An 8,806-nucleotide genomic window follows, 5' to 3' on the forward strand; every position below is an offset into this window, starting at 1 on the left:
ACTCTTCAATGAAGCAAAGATAGTTCATCTGAAATATGGAGGTTATTTAAGACTCTCTGTCCTAGACAATTAGAGTGTGATTCTGTGAAAGGAATTCACACTTTCAGAATATGGGTACTTTAAGAAGAAAGGCTTAAATTAATTGTCATTTACTACTTTTGAGATGAAATAAAAAATGAATTCAACTAACAGTTTTCTGAAGCCCCACAGTGTATTTTTTTCTAAAGAGCTGTGTTTTCTTTTTTTTTTTTCTTTCAATTTTTCCTGCTGACTGTTGGGATATAACATGCTAGGCTTGTGTCTCCCATTATGTTATATGATGTTACCCAACAGAAGGTCTGCATTGTCGGCTTGTATTTCCCCTTGGATCTGCCAAACCTGTGGCATTAATTTACTCTTTGTCAGTCATGACTTCAAGAGCAGATGGGCTATATGTCCAAGGTACACATATATACCACAGCCTGCCACACACACTGACATGTGTGTGGAAATCAGAGCGAATTATGAGAAAGCATTTGATATAGTATTTTCACAAATTGTCCTCTCTAACGTGTTTGATGACTTCTGATGTTTCACCTTCTTTGAAACCAAACCATAACCTGAAATGTGAAGAGAGGACAGCTCTTCCTAAGAGTAAAATTCTAATTAATAATTGGCTCAGGAATGACGGAAATAGAAACATATCCATTTCTGGGTAAACCTGAGAAAATTATTATTGGATGGTAAAATTAATAGGATGAAGTATGACAATAAACAGGTCATTTGCCTAACCTCAAAGTATCTCTGCACAAGATATGTATTAATAACGAGGGGGAAATGGTAACTTCACAGAAAAGAGACCTGACAGACACCACCTTAATGAAGGGACCAAGGTTAACATTGCCAGTAACGAGACATACTCTCATCCCGTCCCTCCTTGTGACAGGATGTACTGAGAAGGTCCAGCACCCTGTCTGACATCATGATGGCTCTCTGCAGCCTTCCCTCTGGAACTCTGGGTTCCTTCACTTCTTCTGCCGAGATGATCTCTGTCAGAGGCCTCTCTGACAGGTCCAGGGGTCCCTGAAGGATGGATGGTGCCGGTGAGAGAGAGAGTGAGAGAGCCCCGAGATTCTTTCTGATCACCAGGCAGGCATCTCTGTCCTGTCGGCTTTGGTGTCTTTATTTAAAAGATCAGCAACAGAGAAAAGAATTTCTTACAATGGGAGGCCTTTTGTGATATCAATTGCAGAATAACAGGATGTTCTTAGTGAAAAACAGGATAACATATAGGTTAAATTGTATATAGATAAGCTAGGAGTCATTCTGTCTGGCTCTCAAGAGGATGAATGTTTCTGAATTGGTTTCTTTGGGGAAACTACCAGGGGGGCCCTAAATGTGTCAGTCTTTGCACCTGGGTTTATGTTTTAGCTACTCTTATCTATCCTCATCCCAGCTGCCAGTGTAAGGGAGGGTGTTTGTGGAATGCAGGCCTTGAGGAAGGGACTGCTATGCTTCACCAATTAGCAAAGATATATGTAGTAGCTGTGTTCTGCTCTTAACCCCAAAATAGGCTCTTTGTCTTGGGGCCAGGTTCAGTTGTAACTCTTGTGTTCTTAACCCCCTTCATTATCTAAGTCTTGGATCTGCACGGCCCAGAGGAAGAGCCTGTTGACAATCATCCACAGAGCTTTCATCTAAAGTCTCTTTTGTAAAGGCAGGAATATGCTTTTCCTTATGAGGTATCTGTGTTCAGAATATGGGTCTGATATGGAATCTTGTGAGGCCTGGGCAATAACAGCAGCCTCATTTCCAACACGAGCCAGTAGTCGCAGAAGGAGATACCAGTTTTGGTTTCTCATGGCAGGAGCTGTGCAAACACTGATACTTCCTTGCTGTGACTGCCACCCAGAGAGGCCGGTGCGGCTCCCGGCAGATCTCCAAGTTCTTATACCTTCTTGGTCTATCTAGCCTCAAGGCCATTTCTCCAGGAAATTTCTAGAAGGAAATTTCTAAATTTCTTTCTGAACAGGAAATTTGTTCAGAAGGCTAAGTTAGTATAAGGGGAGATATAAAAAGAATAAGACACGGCAGATAAACGAGCAGCCAGGAGCCATGTCAGCACTGTAGCTGGCCTTACTGCCAAGCTCTTCTCTTGCTCAGGATTACCTACCTACCATCCGGTGGGGAAGCAACCACTCGTCCTTGCCCCGGCACAGCCTTGGACACCATGCCCTCCTTTCTCCCCCTGAGCTAAAAAGCATTCACCTTGAAACTCCCCACTCAGCACCAGAGAAGTTCTGAGGCCAATTCTTAGAGCTGTAACAGGAAATTAGCTTATCTACCACGAGGCTGTTAGCTTGGCCTATGAAAACCGGTTTTGTCACACTCATTGTAAATGTTCAGGGCTCTGTTGGTGGTGAACAAAAATATAATTCTTTAATACAGGAATGAGGCAGTGTGGCCAGACACCATTTTAAGAATCCAGCATAAATAGCGTAGCTACTGATAACTCTGCCTCTTTTGCCCCAGCTGAAAAGGAAATAAAAGCAGAACAGGAGGTGGTAGAGGGCGTGGATATCTCTATTGCTCCAAAGAGCCTGGCTCCACAGAGAGAAGAGACCAGAAAGGAAAGTCCCCTCTCCCTCCACATTCTTTCAATGTCCACCAGCCACAGGACACATCAGCAGGTCCCAGTAAAAAGAAACAGAGGAGGGGCACCTGGTAGCTCAGTTGGTTGAGCCTCCGACTGAGGTTCAGGTCATGATCTTATGGTTTGTGAGTTTGAGCCCCACATCAGGCTCTGTGCTGACAGTGTGGAGCCTGCTTCGGATTCTCTCTCCCTCTCTCCCCCTCTCTCTCTTAAAATAAATAAACTTTAAAAAAGAAAGAGTCACCTGGGTGGCTCAGTCAGTTAAGCATCTGACTCTTGATTTTGGCTCAGGTTATGATCTCACAGTTCGTTGGATAGAGCCCTATGTCAGGCTCCACAATTACAACGCGGAGCCTGTTTGGGGTTCTCTCTCCCTTTCTCTCTGCTTCTTTCTTTCCACCAAAATAAACAAATAAACATAAAAAAAAAAAAAAAAGAAACCTGGCTTACTGAACAATAACAAGAAGGGCCAGTCAGAACTAAGAGATGGTCCATTTTAGTATATGAAGCAGTCACTCACTGCAGACCCTGTTGATGTTGTACCACAGGATGGACAGAATGATTCCTACTGCTGGGTTTGTCAGCAGGAAGGCCAAGTCCTTTGCTGTGAGCTCTGTCCCCAGGCCTGTCATGCTAAGTGTCTGAGACTGATGTCACAACAAGACGGGGACAGGCTTTGTGCTGAATTCCTGAATGTGAAAAGTTTACAGAAGCAGAATGCATCAAGACCCAGAGTAAAGTCATGACAATGCTCACCATCCAACATTCACCCTACCTGCTCAAGTTTGCCATTCAGAAAATGAAACAGCCAAGGATGGATGCATTCCAGAAGGCTGTTCCATTGGAAGAGCATCCTGATTACGTGAAAAGCATCTTCCGTCCTATGGTCCTTTGTACATTCACAAAGAATGCTGGAAATAAAATGTATGGCCGCACAGCAGCTTTCCTGGCCAATGCAAAGTGGATTCTGCACAACTGCATCATTTATAATGGAGGAAATCACAAACTGATACAGATAGCCCAAAAGTATTCGTCAAAATCTGTGAGTATGACATGAATGAAACCAAAGTGTGTTCAGTAGATATCCAGCTGCTTGCAAAAGATGAGATAACTGGTTTTAGGAGACTTGTAGTAATCCCCATCTTTTGCTCTGGCTAAAGCTGAAGGGGTTCCCATTCTGGCCTGCAAAAGCTCTGCGGGATAGAGATGGTAGGTTGATGCTCATTTCTTTGGACAACATGACAGGGCTTGGGTTCCCATAAATAATTGCCACCTCGTGTCTAAATAAATTCCTTTTTCTGTGAAAAAGACAAAATGCATCTTCAGGGGCACCTGGCTGGCTCAGTCAATATAGCATGCAACTCTTGATCTTGGGGTTATAAATTTGAGCCCCTAGTTGGGTGTAGAGATTACTTAAACATAAAATCTTTTGGGGCGCCTGGGTGGCTCAGTCGGTTAAGTGTCCAATTTCGGCTCAGGTCAAGATCTCACAGTTCTGGGTTCAAGCCCCATGTCAGGCTCTGTGCTGACAGCCAGCTAAGAGCCTGGAGCCTGTTTCAGATTCTGTATCTCCCTCTCTCTCTGACCCTCCCCTGCTCACGCTGTCTCTCTCTCTCTCTCCCTCTCTCTCTCTCAGAAATAAATAAAACATTTAAAAAATTTAAAAATAAAATATTTTTTTAAAAATAAAATTTATAGAGAGAACAGTAGAGAGAACATGCACAAGTCGGGGAGTCGGGGGAGGCAGAGAGAGAGCTAGAATCCCAAACAGGCTCTGTGCTATCAGTGCAGAGCCCGATGGGGCTTGATCTCATGAACAGGGAGACCATGGCTTGAGCCAGAATCAAACGTCTCACACTTAACCATCTGGTCGGCTGTTGGGCATGCAGGAAGTCTAGGGATTTTAATCACTCTTCCTTACATAAACCCTCCATGCCCAACCAAATGCTGCTCTGCCCCAGCAACACTGGCAGCAGCAACACCAAGGTAGAAAGCAGGAGAGGTTCAAGCTCAACTTTGACATGACGGTGTCCTCCAAGATCCTGATGAGCAAAACCCATGCTCAGCAGGGACACAGGCCGCAGGATCTTCTTGTCAGATATGCCACACTTCCCAATGAGTGCAAACTCTTTTGTACACAGAAGCTGTGACGTGGAACAAGATGCTGAGAAGAAAGCCACGTCGAGCCACTTCATCGCCAGTGAGGAGTCCATGAACTTCCTGGACAAGAGCACAACTTCACCAGCCTGGGCAAACATGGCACAAGCCAGAGAGTTGACCCAGCAGTCCCAAAACTTTCTCTCCTGAAGCGTCAATGCCAATCATGACGAAAACACACAGAAAGTCCACCACAGGAAGCATCCTGAATCTTCACTTGGTTTGAAGCAATGCCGAGACGGACCTGGAGAAGCTGAGCAAGTTGGTCCAGCAGCAGGTGGCACATCTCCCACAGCTAGGCATAAATGAAATCTCAGAAGATGTTTACATTGCTATAGAGCCCAGCGATTCAGAAGATTCTGAGAAGTCAGATAGTAGCCGTAGTGAGTGAATCAGTGACAATGAGCAGAAGTCTAAGAATGAGCCAGAACATGCAGAAGACAAAGAGGGTAGTCAGATAGGCAAAGAGCCATCTGCTGTCAAAAAAAAGCTCAAACTGGCAAACCCAGGGGAAGAGCTAAAAAGCCCCTGACCAACCAGTGAGAAAGCAGATCTGGGCTCAAAGAAAACGGAAGTCCCCAGCCTGAGAAGGACTTTTCAGAAAAAGTGAAAGCCTCTGGGGTCCCTGGGTGGCTCATTTGGTAGAAAGACTGACTCTTGATTTCAGCTCAGGTCATGATCCCAAGATTGCAGGATTAAGCCCTGTGTTGGGCTCCATGCTGAGTGTGGAGCCTACTTAAGATTCTCTCTCTCCCTCTGTCCCTCTCCCTTGCTTGGTTGCTCTCTCTATAAAATAAAAAAATAACAAAAAACAAACAACAACAACAAAAAACCAAACAAACAGTGAAACCTTTGTCTCAACCCACAAAGGATAAACTGGAGAGAAAAGATGAGATGGATTCCCCAACAGTGCATTTGGGCCTGACTGATTCATAGTGACTTTGTCATAGATTTAGGAGAACATTCTGGGTGAGAAAGTTAAAAAAAAAAAAACAACAAAAAAAACCCCAAAGAACCATCTCGCAAGCAGGATGAAAGAATCTGTAACAGAGTGACCAGAATATATAACCATAAAACAAAATGAAAATAAAGAAGTCTGTAAAAGATGAAGGTAGAAGAACAATAGGTCCTGGAAAGCATACACACACAAAAACATACTGTTTCTTCCTTTAGNGTCTGAGCTAATGTAATGGGGAAATATAAAAAGAATAACACACACTATTGAGCCTCCACAAGTTCAGAGCTTGGCCAAGGATGCATAAATATGAACACATAAATATATGACAAATGTAACTAAGTTCTATGATGTAAGTAGAAGCAATATCAGCACTGGTGAGCTGGGCCTAGAGAAATAAGCACTTACCATCATGACTAATAGACTTTCTCAAGATCCTATGTATCAGTTATGTTGTACTTATAGTATTAGAAAATCAAGGATCAAAGAAAGTCACTCAGATGTTTAGACAGTGAGTTACAGAAGTTAGGATACCATTTCCCCAAGGGTAGAGGAAACACCTAAAAGACTGTGAATTAAAGATCAGTAAAGAGAATGAATATAGTACAGAAAATAATTCATCAATTCTTCNTTCTAAATTCTTTTATTTTTTTTTTTCTGGGGGCATTTTGTCTATATCCTGGTCTAATCTTTTTTCTGCTTTGTAGCAAATTATTTCTTATTTTTTATATTTTTTACAAATCCTGGAGTTTTTTAATGTTTACTTATTTTGAGAGAGAGAGACAGAGAGCATGTGTGTGCACACGCATGTGGGAGAGAGAGAAGGGGAGAGAGAGAATCCCTAGCAGGCTCCATACTGTCAGCTCAGAGCCCCAACACAGGACTGGATCCTTGATTATGACCTGAGTGGTAAATCAAGATTCAGATGCTTAACCGACCAAGCCACCCAGGCACCCCTATAGCAAACTTAAAAATAAATCCTAATGATTTTCTGTGTGTTGCTTTACCCTGTACACGTGGCCCTCTCACACTTTCTCATGTGTATCTCACAATAATTCTGTGGGACCTGTGTGGGAAATACTCTCACTCCATAGACAAGAAAGCTGAGTCTCGGCAAGGGCTGGTACTCAGTCCAAGTTAACCAGGTCTAGTGCACAAATCCTCATATCACACTTCCTGCTCCATGGGCCATGCTCTTCCTACACCACCACTCAACTCTTCAAAAACTAGCTGGGGAAACAAGCTGTCGGTANCCTTACGTGTAGGCCCCCATTTTCTTTTATCCGTATAGAAAAGTAGTTCATTTTGGAACTAGAGGCCCTCATTTCTCCCCTTCCAATCCCATCCTTCTCTCTGCCATCCATCCCCAGGGACCACCTATAAACTAAGTGGGACTAAGTTATTTTAACTGCTATTTCCAAATTCATCACAGATTCCTGTGGAATTTCCCTCTGTTAAGCTTTGGTTAGTAAATTAGACCTCCTGCCTGCATCTGTTGAATCTCACTGAAGAGTGAGGACAACTCATCACTGTTGGGTGGAAAATTGCTTATGAAAGCTAGAAAAACAGTTTACAAGTACAAGAATACAGCATTTTAGCTCTTCTTTATGACCCACGTACTTGAATGGAATGAACAGCCTGAAAGCCTGATGACTTACATAAACAGATTGGCACTGGCTTTCCTACTGCCAGGTTTTCTCTAACGGTACGCTCTGTACGGCTCTAGTTTGCTCCCTTTATAAGATGAATATTCCATTGTCTATGATCTCCAAAGGAGCCACGGCAGCTTTTGGGGGTTTTTGGAGGAGTGGAGAAGGATGGGGAAGCTATTTCCCATAACACTAAAGGCACAATTCGAAGAAATAGGTATTTGACTGTTGTTTATTTATTATTAAACTAATATTCGTTTATTAGATCATTATTTTACTGAAGGTTTCAGGGAAACCCTGTTTCTCTCCATCTGCTCTCCTCATTTTCCTTTTCCAAATTGTTTAGTAATGTCTTTATTTTAGTTTTGCTTTCATTTTTAAAACACACAAAAGCACTGTTTGATATCATTTTCATGTCATCATCTTTACAGTCATAGAACATTTGGAAATTATAAAGCATATTCCTATATTATTTTCTCATGATATGAATCCATGTAATTGCTTGAGTGAAATATCATCTGCCACAATTGAACTGTACTTAGTGAATGGCCATGTACATATTTTACCCCAAAGGTTACTACTAGTTCTTGACCCCCAACTCAAGATCATATGTCAATGCTGCACAAACTTTATTCTAGGAAACCCTTCCACTGAATTCTTTTTTTATAAACTGAAATTTGCTTTATTTTTTAATTTTTTTAATGTTTATTTTTAAGAAAAAGAGAGAGACAGAGCATGAGTGGGAGAGAGGCAGAGAGAGGAAGATACAGAATCCAATGCAGGCTCCTGGCTCTGAGCTGTCAACACAGACCCCAACACAGGGCTCGAACTCACAGACCATGAAACCATGACCTGAACCAAAGTCGAATGCTTAACTGATTCAGCCACCAAGGCGCCCCTGAAACTTTCTTTTTTAAATGTTTATTTATTTTAGAGAGTGAGCACACAAGTGGGGGAGGTGCAGAGAGAGAGGGGGTACAGAGGATCCAAAGCAGCGGGCCTCGAACTCAATAACCGTGAGATCATGACCTGAACCAAAGTTGAACACCAAACTGACTGAGCCACGCAGGCGCCCATCCACTGAATTCTAACATAGGCCCACAACTCTGAAACCCTAGAAGTTCTGAAACTGACATTTTTTTCTTAGAAATTTTAGCAAACAATTCTTTAGTTGGGGGAGGGGCAGAGACAGAGAGAGAGAGCGCAAAGATCCAAAGAGGGCTCTGTGCTGTCAACAGAGAGCCTGGTGCAGGGCTCTAACTCATGACCTGTGAGATCATAACCCGAGCCAAATTCAGACACTTAACTGACTGTGCCACCCAGGCGCCCCTGGGGTAAAACTTTGTATTAAAAAATCGTAAAAGGGTACACGTGTTTGATTTCCTGCTGGTGAAATTAAATAAAGTATGTACT

The 8,806-nt window shown here is 42.8% G+C and overlaps 1 pseudogene; it reads left to right on the forward strand.

The window, feature by feature from the left end:
* Positions 1-816: 816 nt before the first annotated feature.
* On the forward strand, positions 817-5,434 carry LOC144232254 (MYND-type zinc finger-containing chromatin reader ZMYND8-like; annotated as a pseudogene).
* Positions 5,435-8,806: the final 3,372 nt, after the last annotated feature.

This window comes from Crocuta crocuta, unplaced genomic scaffold (genome assembly GCF_008692635.1).
Source record: "Crocuta crocuta isolate KB4526 unplaced genomic scaffold, BGI_CrCroc_1.0 scaffold301, whole genome shotgun sequence".
Classification (NCBI taxonomy): Eukaryota; Metazoa; Chordata; class Mammalia; order Carnivora; family Hyaenidae; genus Crocuta; species Crocuta crocuta.